General features: G+C 37.5%; 1 pseudogene; it reads right to left on the minus strand.

Moving 5' to 3' along the window:
• Nucleotides 1-5,903: 5,903 nt before the first annotated feature.
• LOC119513820 lies at nucleotides 5,904-7,135 on the minus strand (annotated as a pseudogene).
• Nucleotides 7,136-13,222: the final 6,087 nt, after the last annotated feature.

Here is a 13,222-nt window from a genome sequence, read left to right on the forward strand (position 1 = left end):
TAAAATTTTATTGACACAATTATGGGAGAAATGTCCCGGTTGTCTATGAGACTGAGTACTAATCTGATGCTGAGACCTTCTAACTGGGGAGGTACCCCTGAGGGGAGATGAAGCTTTCCTCGGGATTTACCTATCAGTGAGGATAGTTCCCAGATACTCAACCTCCATAAGTATTTTGTCTTAAAATAGACTTATCTGAGAACTTGCCTGCATTCAAGGTCTTCCCTTTTGCAAATCTCCACCTACTCTTCACTATGGAGGCCAACTCTTATTCATTTCACAATTTGGTTATGGTGCTAGGGCCCCTGGAATGACAAACAAAGGAGACAAAAGGAACAATTTGAAACATGATATAGGATTAAGAAGAGGAGCAACTTTATTGACTAGCTAATAAGTCTTTCTATATCATGTGGTTTCCAATTCTTTGTTTTCAACAAAACTAAGTTAAGATCTAATTGAGTTGTCGGCTGATAAGCCATTAAAAATCATTTTTGGTAATGTCTCAGTCTGTGATGTTTGGTGAATAATTCAAAAGGAGTTCAAAAAAAGCATTGCTACAAAATAAAACAAAATTACTTCCATTCCCATCTACTTATTTATGTGACTTACATAAACACTATACTTTTACATCTATGAAAATAAAAGTAAATGGAATAGAACTGATGTTGAATACTCTCATTCTAGCAGGAAATACAATTGGTTCACAGATAAACTAATTAAAAGTAGAAATCAGTTTTTCAAGAAATGCATTTCTTAAGATACCTTTTATGTGTAATGTTTATCAAAATGCTCTATCCTGTCCTCTAAGTTACTGAGATGAGAGTTTCCAATGGACAGTGCTATTACAATTTAAAAAATTATTATACATTTGTTGTTTCGATCAAATAATAGCTCAGTCCAGAAGAAATTAACACATTTCTTGTTCACAAGAAATTTTTAAAAATTGGATTTTAATTTTTGTAATATTTTAGCTGCAAAAAAGTAGGACAAATAAAAGACTTTCAAGCACAAAAATATACTAGAGTAGAATAAAATTCTATGGGAAAAGTGGAACAGAAATGTAAGTTTATTAAGGAAAAAATAAGGTGCAATTTCTTAATGCTAAAGAACTTGGTTATGTAGTTTTGAAAACAGTTCCCCTGAAACTCTCTGGGACAGAGATTTGCATGCAGACGGTCTGTTGGGGGAGTGCTCTGTGAACAACACTGTGGGGGGATGAAGTGAGCAGAAATGGGCAGAGAGAAAAGATGGCCTGAGTTGCAGCTGCTCCAGAGACCACGGCCCCCCTGTTAAGGATCAAATCATGTCCCATGCAAAGACATGTTCAAGTCCCAGTCTCCCAGTCCTATGGATGTGAATTCCTTTGTATGTGGGATTGTCGAAAATTCCATTCATTAAAATGAGGTTGACAAAAGGGGGGATGCGAAATGAAATGAAATAAAGCTTCAGTGACTGAGAGATTTCAAATGGAGTCAAGAGGTCACTCTGGTAGACATTCTTACATACTATATAGTTAACACTTTTTAGGTTTTAATGTATTGGAATAGAAGTAAATACCTGAAACTACCAAACTCCAGCCCAGTAGCCTTGACTCTTGAAGACGACTGTATAACAATGTAGATTACAAGGGGTGACTGTGATTGTGAAAACCTTGTGGATCATACTCCCTTTATCCAGTGTATGGATGGATGAGTAGAAAAATGGGGACAAAAACTAAGCGAAAAATAGGGTGGGATGGGGGGATGATTTGGGTGTTCTTTTATATTTTTTATTTTTTATTCTTATTCTATACATATTCTGTAAGAAAAATGTTCAAAAATAGACTGGGGTGATGAATGCACAAGTATGTGATGGTACTGTGAACAGCTGATTGTACACCACAGATGATTGTATGGTGTGTGAATATATCTCAAAAAAACTGAATTTAAAAAATGAGGTTGAACTGAATCAGAATGGGCCTTAGTACAGTAAGATTGGAATCCTTATGAGCAGAAGAAATTTGGACACAGTAGGTGGAGACAGATGGGAAGAAATATGGCCGTGTGATGGAGGCAGAGATTGCATTATGGACCACAAGAACTCCTCAGACGTCAGAGAAAGCCTGATCCTGTCGACATCTTGATTTTGGACTTCTAGCCTCCCAAACTGTGAGACAAGAAATTCCTATTGTTTAAGTCAACCAGTCTGTGGTATTTATTATAGCAGCCCGGGCAAACCTAGACACCACCGCACGGAGCACTGAAGCTGGGATAGTTGAATAGAGGCAAGGGGTCCAGGTGTTGTATCCCCACAATAGACCCGTCACTGGGTGTGGGCTGCCTCCCTGGGAAGGCAGCTCCCTTTAGCTGAAAGTGACTCCTGTGGAGAGACTCACATGGGAGCCAGTAGCAGCCCACACTGATGCCTTGGCTCTGAAGGGGGTTTCAAGGTGGCATCCACAGCATCCATGACATGGATAAATATAGTATCAAACTGCAATGACATTTAGAGTTCTTTGATATATTTGGAAAAGTAATGTAACCATTTGAGCTTAAAATGCCCTGTTTTAGAACATGCTAGAAATTAAATCTGCAATTACTACTTACACTTGTGAAAATTTTTAGATATCAACTAAAAATGTGTGAGGGAGTACTGATGGCTTTTCAAAACTTTCACGGGTATGAGAGCAAAAATATTTGAAGACCGCTGTTAGAATGGACAAGATGAATGTACAGGGCAGTGTTTCTCAAGCTTAAAGCATGCCACCCATCATAGATGAGTTGCCAAACTTTTTATTAATGTATAGTGTTTGTTTTGGCTACATACTGTTCAAGCGGTGCCAGTCAGAAAAATAAATGAGTGGTCATGCAGCTTGATATTGCTACAAGGAAGAAGGAAGAGTCCTAGCATAATGCTGAGCTGTTCCTAGGGAAGGATGTAGGCCTCTTGAGTGTGTCAGAACACGAGGTCAGGGCAGACAACAGCTTTACTCAAACAGCAACTCAGTGCTAAAGAGCAGAGGTCAGCAAACTTTTTCTGTAAAGGGCCAGATACTAAATATTTTAGGCTTTGTGGGACACACAGTAGAAACTACTTACCCCTGCCATTGTAGTATAAAAGCAGCCATAGACTATACTTAAATGAATGAGTATGGTTGTGTTGGAATAAAACTTTACAAAAGGAGGCAGGTAAAAACCTTTTTATACAAAAAGAGGATTTGGCCTTCAGAATTTAGTTTGCCTACCTCTGCTAAATAGCAGTCAAGTGAGTAGTTCTGTAACTGTGTAGACTAACCCCCAACCCTAGCCCCACTCCAATATGCCACAGCAATTTTAGTTTGCAAAAGTATGCTTTAACACAAAGGTTTGGAAACAACTAGCACAGGGAGCTGATTGCCCTTTAGCTCCTTGGTGGAATGGATATTTATTAGAATTTCCCTCTCCTTTTTGTTATTAAAAAGCATCAAGTTAGTCAGAATTTTAATCCCTCCCTTCCACCCTTCCCCATCTTTTCTGGTACATCTGTTAGAATGCAAATGTGAGATGTTGTGAAGAAGGAAAAAGAAATTGTAGAGTTCTGACAATTGCATTTCATCGAACACAGGCAGACTTGTTCTTCAATAGACTGTCACCTCCATGAGAGAAGAGACATGGTCTATTCTGTTCAACGTGCCAAGAAGAGTGTTTGGCACATGGCAAGTGCTCAATAAATATGTGGTAAATGAATTGATAAATGAATTAAAATGCAAATTGGAGTAATGTTGTTATATTTTGTTCTGAAAACTTTTTAAGCCCAAATTTGGAGTGATAGGATTCAGGGAATATCTGAATTTGTTAACTGAAGAGCTAATGATAATTATTATTATAAAACTTTAGTAGGGATACTAGAGATCATGGATTCCACCTGCCACTCTTACGTATCACATTGAAAAGCAGAGGCCAGAGGGTGTGAGGAGTAGGTTATACAATGGTTAGGGACAAAACAAGGATCAGAATGCTTATCTTTAATCTAGATCTTGTTTCACTTCACAATTCTGCTTCCCATTAACCAGACTGTCTTTATAGAGGGACAGAATCCAAATATCTAATCAAATTCACTTCTGAAAAATTCAGTATTTTTTTCTTAACATCTAATTTAGTTCTTGCATTGCAAACAGTGAGCAAGTTTTCAAATGCACTGCAAGGTGATACATTTTGTTGTCTGGATTATGGAGGTCCCTGAGATTTGTAATTCTCACTGAGAATGCCAAAGTTTATAGGGACAGCAGATATCCCATATACATACTGTATTAGTCGCGGTTCTCTAGGGAAACAGAACCAACGGAGAGATCTGTAAATATTATGAGATTTTATAAAAGTGTCTCATGCAACTGCGGGGATGCATGAGTCCAAGTTCCACAGGGCAGTCTGCAAACTGGCACTCTAATGAAGTTCTTCAGTGAATTCCCCAGGAGAGGATGGCTGGCCAAAGAAGAGATTAAAGTTCTCCCCTTAAAAGCCTTTAACTGGTTAGATTAAAAGTCTCTCACTGTGGAAGACACTCCCCCTAGCCGACTGTAGATGTAATCAGCCATAGATGCAATCAACGTACTGATGATTTAAGTCCACAATCCACAAAATGTCCTCACAGCAACCAATAGGCCAGTGCTTGCTCGACCAGACAACTGGGCACCATCACCTGGCCAAGGTGACACATGAACCTAACCATCACACATGCATATTGACTACTATATCTATAGATAAATTTGAAGAAAAAAAAATCTCGGATCATGAAAGAAAATGCTCCTCTCTCAAAGAATTATAATAATTATATACCTAGCAAAGGACTCTCCAGCAGAATTCAACAAATTACAAACTTATCCCAGCATATACAAATTGTCTTAACAAACTCAAATCTAAATCACTGGTTCTCAGTTTGGGCTGTGCATTAGAAATCTCCTGGGGTGATTTTTTTAAAATCTCATGCGTGGGACTCAGGAGTCAGGATTTAAAAACAATCTCCTCAGGTGATTCTAATGTGCAGCCAAGGTTTCACATCACTGGTCTCAAATCTGAATAGCTAATAAGATTAAAAAGTAGATCGTAAATGTGATTTTAGAAATCTAATGTAAATTGGTATAATACAGCTTAAAACATTACACCCTAGTGTTTTTACTTTTTACTCTTTATTATTTTTTTTCCTGAGGACTTTTCCACCTTTTATTTACATTTTAAGACTAACTTTAATCTCAGAATCACATATCCATAGACCTATTTCCTTTTTGTTGTTTTCACTTAAACTTAAATGCATCATTTGTTAAACAAAGAATGTAAACAAATATTTACCATGTCTGTTACACTTAACACACAGGAATGGCTTTTAACAGAAATTCACCGACACCCCCCAACTTTTTTTTTAATTATAAATACAGGTATCAAAACAAGCCTGAACATATTTTGATATTACTAGTATTCAGCAGCCACAATGCTTCAAAAATTAATACAATTTGCAACAATATTCATTGTACCTGCTACTTTAAACAATTTAAATTGCAGATCTTTCACTAAGCAAGTAGATAAAACATGCCATTTATGTTTTTCCTTCTTGAAATTAGTTTTCAGACACACATATCCTTCCACAGCAATGACACTTCTTGCCATGCTTTCATCTTGTAAACCTGAATTCTACTTTGAATACTCCAAGTTTATGCTTAAATGACAGTACCTTGATAAAAGAAAAAAGAATTGTGCTGCATTTTTCCTCCTGTTACCTGAAAACATAATGGTTATACATATATTAAATATATTCTTACAAATGTCTGGGTCATGTTTACCAACTGGAATTCTTTTACTTAATGTGTGGGTATTCTGCATTGTGATATTTAATCAAGACATTAACATGAGTAGGAGTTTGTTGATTTAAGGCAAGTTTGAGATCCACTAAAATTAATTATTGTATGTTTGTCCTTCTGGTGGCTGTGAAAGCTTCATATTTTCTTTGGACTTCATTAGACGTCTTAGCTCTTGGAGCACAACTTTAATGCTCTATGAATTTTGCCATTTTGCTAACACTGGTATGCTCTGTGCATCCACCATTCCACTGGAATTATTTATTCCATTCATATTAATTTTTGTTACAAATCTAACTGATGGAGGAGCTTCTGGGTATTTAGGTCCACATTCTACTTTCAGACTATATATTCTGTTTTTGTAATTTGTCTGTGGAGACTGCCATCTTCTCCTGCAGCCCAATGCAGCTGCCTATTTTTTCATTACTCATTAAAGCTTCATAATGTGGTGAGGAAGGTACTATGAGTCCCATTTTATAGATGATGAAACTGAGGCACAGGAAGGTGAAGTAACATGCTCAAGGTCACAGAGTCAGGCAGTATCACAGCTGGGATTCAACTCAGGCAAAATGGTACGTCTCTAGAGAAGGGGTTCTCAAAGTTTAGCTTGCATTAGCATCAGCTGGGTGAGGGCTTATTAAACTAGAACTTGCTGTACTCCACCCCCATAGTTTCTGGTTATTAGGGCTGCAGAGGGCTAGAGAATTTGCACTTCTAACGAGTTCCCAGGTGATGTTGATTTTGCTGGTGTCAGGACCACACTTTGAGAACAGAGTTCAAATTGTTTTAAAAAGCCCTCAGGTGATTCTGAAGTATATTAGGGTTTGAGAACAGGGCTCTAATGATTCTCAGTCTAGGCTACACATTAGAATCCACTGGCAGGTTTAAAAAAAAATCCTGATGGCCAGAATGCATGGACCATTAGAATCTCTGGGGATAAGATAAGGCATCATGAATTTTTTTAAACCTCTTCATGCAGCTCAGGGTGAGAACCACAGCTCTAGAGTCCACTTTTTTAGCCACAATGCTATATTCTACCCTCTAGAGGCTGAGATGAGGTTTCCAATGCCAGCACTACTACAATTACAAGAATTGTAATTGGGGGCATTTTTCTGTCACCCACGAGGCAATATTTGAGTTGTACACTGTTAGTCTGCAAGATACTAATAAACATCCTTACCTTCACCACTAAGGCCTCTTTTACAGAGGAATGCTTTTCCCATGATAGTTTTAGTCTTGTTTTCAAATCTTAATCTCCTTTTACAAACCATATGATCCCTGATGCTGAATTCTGGCAGACTGTGGCCGATTTAGCCTCTGGACCGCCATCCTGCGTTAAGTGCTGCTTCTGAGCAGGCAGAGCTCCTGCAGATGGCAATCACCAGCCCATGTGTTTCCATTTACAACCAATAACCTCCCACCAACTTACATGCTTTTGAGTTTTCGTGTTTTAGTTTTGTCTTTTTTTTTTTTTTTTGTAATTCAACAAATTATACATTTTTTAACAAATTATTTTATAAAGAGTGTTTATTTAGATTTATCTCTATGTTTTTTGATTTCGCTATTCACCATTATCTTCTAGGCCAGACCTCCCTTCCGAGATTATTTTCCTTCTTTCTGACATTATGTGGTAAACCTCACCCTCATTTTTGGAAGATAATTTTGCTTGGGACACAATTCTTGGTTAATAGCTATTTTCTCTCAAAACCTTGAAGATACTGTTCCACTGTTGCCTGGTTTCAACCGTTAATGCAGAGAGTTTGTGGAAAGTCTAAGTGGTGTTCTCTTGATGTGATCTATCTTTCCGTTATGGATGCTTTTAGGATCATCTGTTTTCCTTAAGGAACTGTGGTTTCACTACAATATGGATATATATGTATGAATTTCCTTCTGTTTATTACTCTTGATATATTCCTGTATGTATATCAATTCTTTACTCTTTCATCAACTTCTGAAAGTTTGGGGCCATTTTCTTTTTAAGCATTGATTTACCTCCATTTCCTCTATTTTCTTCTTTTGGAAATCTGATTAGACATTTGTTAGACCCTGTAATTCTATGATCCATATCTCTAAACCTCGCTTTCACATTTTTCTAGTATTTTGTTCCTACATGCTGCAGTTGGAACAATCTGCCAATTCTTTTCTTTATTTATCTATGCTTAATTATGTGTAATGCATCCACTGAACTTGTGGTTTCAAGAGTTTTATTTTTCATTTCTTAAAGTTTTATTCCATCTTTCACCCAAATCTTTTTGGTCATTTTTGATGGGCATGTTTGATAGTTACTTGCTGCTTGCTATTTTTTTCCTGCTTTATGTCATTTAATTTTTTTAATTTCTTTAAATATTTTATTATTTTCTCTTCTGAGACTGATTCTTCTACTAACTGGAATCCTTGGTGGTCTGGTTCAGTAGTTTGTTATTTCTGCTGACTTTCATTCAAGGTGGATTGTTTCCCATTTGTTTGTGTGTATTCAGTTAATCTTAATTTATAGGAGTTTAAATAGAGGATTCTTTCCTACTGGAAGAATTTACAGCTATTTTTGCCCAATTCCAAAGAGCACTCTGATTTGTGACCACTTTAGTCTCCTTTTAGAGTCCAGTTTAATGTGCCAATCTTTAATAAATCTTTCCCTCTTTATTATTGGCTCAAACGGAATCTTGTTGCTGTTAGCTTTTTTTCTTTCCTTTTTTTTTTTAAGAATTTCCTTATTTCCTACAAGGTCAGAAATAAAATAAAAACTCTAAGTTTTATGCAGAATCAACATGTATTTTAATGGGAAAGCCTTTCAAAGTACCAAGTCCTTATATTACAAAAGACAGACTTTTGATATACTCTTTTAAATAACTACTTAGTTGTAAAATAAGAGCATATATAATTTTTTCAATTCATAAGTACAAGTTCCAAGAATAAGGCTTGGATTGACTGTGAAGATACTAGCAATTGAGACTCAATTTTGCCACAACAGAAGCTTCTTAAATGATGGTTTAACGCAATTGTCTTAAAATGGTTGTGAAGAGATTTTAAACTTGCAATGCTCTTTTTTAGTGGCGTTTAACATTATAATAATCTTTTTAGTGGCATTTAAAATTGTAATGCTCTTGTTAGTGGCATTTCTTCCTTTATTTCAACTTCAAGGAAGGGTTCATATATGGGTCAAGGAAACAATTGGTTTGTATGAAGTTTCAGAGTAGAAAAGCAGTTAAGTTTTTTGTCTTCTGAGTACACATTTTTTCCATTCTTTTCACTCTCTTGTAACTTGCCTACAGTGACTGGTAAAATAATATGAGCTCAGGGTCTCTTTCCGCTTAGAGATGTGTAACTATTCCCTTTAAAAGGGGGAGTGGATGAATGTCATTTCCTGGTTTTGATATTGTATTATAGTTATGCAAGATGTCATCATTGGGGAAAACTGGAGGAAGGGCACATGGGACCTCTGTGTGTACTTTGGTGAAAATTCCTGTGAAGTTGCCATTGTTTAAGAAGTTTTTTAAAAGGTAGAATGGAAAGTGGGGGAAGGCCTAGAGGAGATGGGGTGTGAAGGAGGATGTTGCACCTGTCTCTGGCCAGGTGTTAAAAGTGGGGGAAAGGAAGCTTTTGTGGCACAAAAATGGTTTGTCTTAAAAGGTATTGTGACCAAAGCCCTAACTACTGATAACAAACGTTCATTTGCCTGTTGTGTACTCCGTTATGAAGATTCGTGGGTGACCCGGCAGGGTAATAGGCAGCTATTTAAGCGTGAAGAAAACCCGTCATCTTCTCCTGGAGAAACAGCTAGTAGCTCCATTTAAATGTATAGTGATATTTGATAATCATTAATGCCGCACTTTACAAATAAATACCATAAATTAGCACTACAGGAAAAATGAACTCCATGGGAGTCTACAAAAATAAGAGGAAACATGACTTTTAAGGCAGAATGTTTAAAATTATAAAAGAATAAAGTAGGACCTGTTTTTTTTTTAACCAGGCTAAGTACATTTGTAGACATTTTAAACACTCCTGCTTGCTGTGAAATATGGCTTTTATTAATTGCAATGTATGATTATTTTAGGAATAATCATTTTTATTACAGTAGTAAGACTATTGACAGAAAAACTGCAAGGAGGTGTCTCTCTATGATTCTTGAGCTATATTAATATTTTAAATCAACTGAGAGCTTAATGGATAGGGTAGGGAAAGGGACAAACTAATTAAATTTCAGCAAGCAACTTTAACAGTTTCCACTATGCACTATTTTACATTTTTATATAATTTCCCATTTGTATTAATAACTTATTACTTCTATTAAACACGCATTTTCCTTAAATCCTAATGTTTCTTCAGTGGAGAGTAATTAATTGGGGCAGTCTTTTTTTTCAGCTAGCCAATTATTTTAATTACTAGGAATTTTAGGAATGTGCTTGCTTTGCAAAGATTTGACAAGTTGAACCTTCCCAAAGTATGCATTGACTTATATTCCACAAGAGGGAAGTTTTTTAGTGAAAATGTGGATGTTACCATCTGTCTACAGGCTAACAATTTTATGCCATTACTCTATTACTTCTCATCATAGTGTTACCTTTAACTTGGTACTTTCCAGTCCCCCAGTCTTTTGTTCTTGTTTTTTACTCAGCTTCCTTGTTCTTACTGTGCAGAACTATGAGTTGAGGATGGGCAGACACTTACTGTGACTAAGGCAGAGCTATAATGTGGTAGGTGGTGTTCTTTTATGGCAAAATGCGGGCATTGCCTTCCTTATTCATCCAGTGCTGGTACTAAAAATGTGTGCAGCCAATACTTGAAGAGGTTTGAAGAATTAAAAGCAAAAGCTTTTCATCTTTTAAAACTCCAGGGGGTAAGGAGATCTTAAAATGAAGGAATGGGAAGCAACATAAAGACAGTTTTGGGGGTTAGTGCCTTTTTTGGCAAGGCTAGTAACCAGTCCTCTTCTTCCAGGTGGTGGAACTTTCTGAAGAGCTGCTAAAAGTCCTTTCCACCTTGCAGAGACACACTGAAAAAGCAATCAGAGGGGGGAAAGAATGCCAGCAATAATGTGAAGCTAAATATGAATATACTAATAAAGTAGGAAAATGAGTAAACAGGCTTGTAGGACAAGAGAAATAAAAAGAATCAAAAAAGGAAAGAAAAAATTAAGTTTATAGAAATTTACAGGAAAGGCAGCAAAGCCCCAATGCAATACTAGTTTTGCTTGTGATAGGGTTACATGTGATGGGCACTAGCAAGCATAGTAGTGCTGAGTACAACATCCCATATACAACACAATGTGAAAACAGAGACAAAAAGGGGCTGAAAGAAACAGGCAAAGCTTATCATCGCAGCCTTTCAGCTGACTAAACCCATTCATTATTTTTTCATTTGATCATTTAGTTCTTCATCCACAAACCACTCAGTAAGGAAGAACTAATGGTCAGAATTCAATTCATTGGCATATGTCTATACTAGTTTGGTCTCACCAGAAAGCAGAGCTTGAGGCAAAAGCCCATAACCTACTACTTCTTTAGGGAGTGCAATCCCTTGAAAGCAGGAATGAGGAATTGGGAGTAAGGAAGGAAAAGATGACAAGCAAATCCTAGGGTGTGCTAGTGAGCTGGATGCAGTTTGATATCAAGGGCAACTGATGGTCAGTCTCACCGAATTGCCTTCTGAGGCTCTAGGAACAACTGTGCCTCAGGACAATGGGCTGGAGTGGAGAAGGGAGAAGAATTTATTCACTGGCTCCAAACTCCCATAGGTAAAAGGCCTATAGGCCTACAAGTGTTAACTGCCAGATTGAGTTGCCAAGGCCTACAGGACTTGGGGCATCTCTCCTCTAGGCAATGAGGGGAGCTCTAGGGTAGGATGTGAGGAAACAGGCCCTCTGACCTGAGGAGAGGTGCTTCCAGGTTTTTCCCCACTTGAAGTTTGTTATGCTGATGGTGGGGTGACCCAATGGCCAAGGTATAGGCGAGGACAAGAGACTGAGATAGCACCTAAGAGGTGTCTAATTCTTATTCCTTGGAGAGATTAGTAATAAACTGTTCATGTCTAAACTGCATTGTAAACTCAGTTATAATTGTATCCATGTTGTGCTTAATGCATTAGTCTCATATTGTTCTTTTTGTTGTATAGTTGTTCTGGTTCGCTAGAGCTGCTGTAATGCAAAATACCAGAAATGAATTGGCTTTTATAAAAGGGATTTATTAGGTTACAGATTTATAGTCCTTAAGGCCATAAAAGTGTCCAAACTAAGGCATCAACAAGAGGATAACTTCACTGAAGAAAGTCCGATGGTGTCCGGAAAACCTCTGTTAGCTGGGCAGGCATGTGGCTGGGCATCTGCTGATCCCTTGCTCCTGGGTTCTAGTTTCAAAATGACTTTCTCCAAAATGTCTTTGGATTTGTCTCTCTTAGCTTCTCTGGAGCTAGCATCTCCAAATGTCTCAAGCATCTCCAAGTGTCAGCTCCCAAGCATCTCCCCAAAAGTCTATCTCAGCTGTTCTGAGCTCCTTCTGTCTGTGGGCTCCCTTATAGGACTCCAGTGATTTAATTAAGACCCACCCTGAATGGGTGAGTCCACATCTCCATGAAAATAATTTAATCAAAGATTTCTACCCTAATCAAGATTAATATGCCTGCCCCCACAAGACTGCATTAAAGAACATGGCTTTTTCTGGGGGACATGATATATTCAAACTGGCACAAGAGTCATCTCAGTTGCAGGTCTCTAATTTAAGGCAATGTGCCCAAACACTTAAATGTTTTCAAGCTACAATGGTCATCCAATCCTTTCATTCATTAGTATTCAGAAAATAAATGATTAGCTTAGTTTATTCCTCTCCCTGCCATATTCTATCCATCATGACCAATCATTATGGAACATTTATCATGTACCTGGCACGGTGATACGTGATTTTCATAAATTATTTCACTTATTCCTTACTATGAGGTAAGAATCATTGTATTCACTTTACAAATGGGGAATCTGAGGCTCAGAGAGACTAAGTAACTTTTGCAAGGAAGGTCACTCAGTGAGGGATGGAGGCAGATATTCACCCAAGCCTGACTCTAAAGCTTTTGCCCTTAACCCCTCTGCCAGTTCTTCTCAGATAGGGTCCTGGGACCACCAGCAGCAGCTGCATCTGGAACTTGTTAGAAATTTAAATACTTGGGCTCCACTTCAGAGTTTCTTATTCTGGAACCCTGGAGGTGAGGCCTACAATCTGTGTTTTAATAAGGCTTGCAGTGATTCTGATGCTCCATAAAATTTGGGAACTGCTTTATGCTATTTTGCCTCTTAAGGTTTCAACCCTGCTGTAGGATAAGCACATGCTATCTAGTGTCCCATTCATTTTTATTCTGATCATCTCAAAGTATCTTCAGTCCTCAATCTTTATGTTGATTCCTTTCCCTTAAACTAATTAGAGGTTCATGAAA

The sequence above is a fragment of the Choloepus didactylus genome, chromosome 2 (assembly GCF_015220235.1).
Source record: "Choloepus didactylus isolate mChoDid1 chromosome 2, mChoDid1.pri, whole genome shotgun sequence".
Lineage (NCBI taxonomy): Eukaryota > Metazoa > Chordata > Mammalia > Pilosa > Megalonychidae > Choloepus > Choloepus didactylus.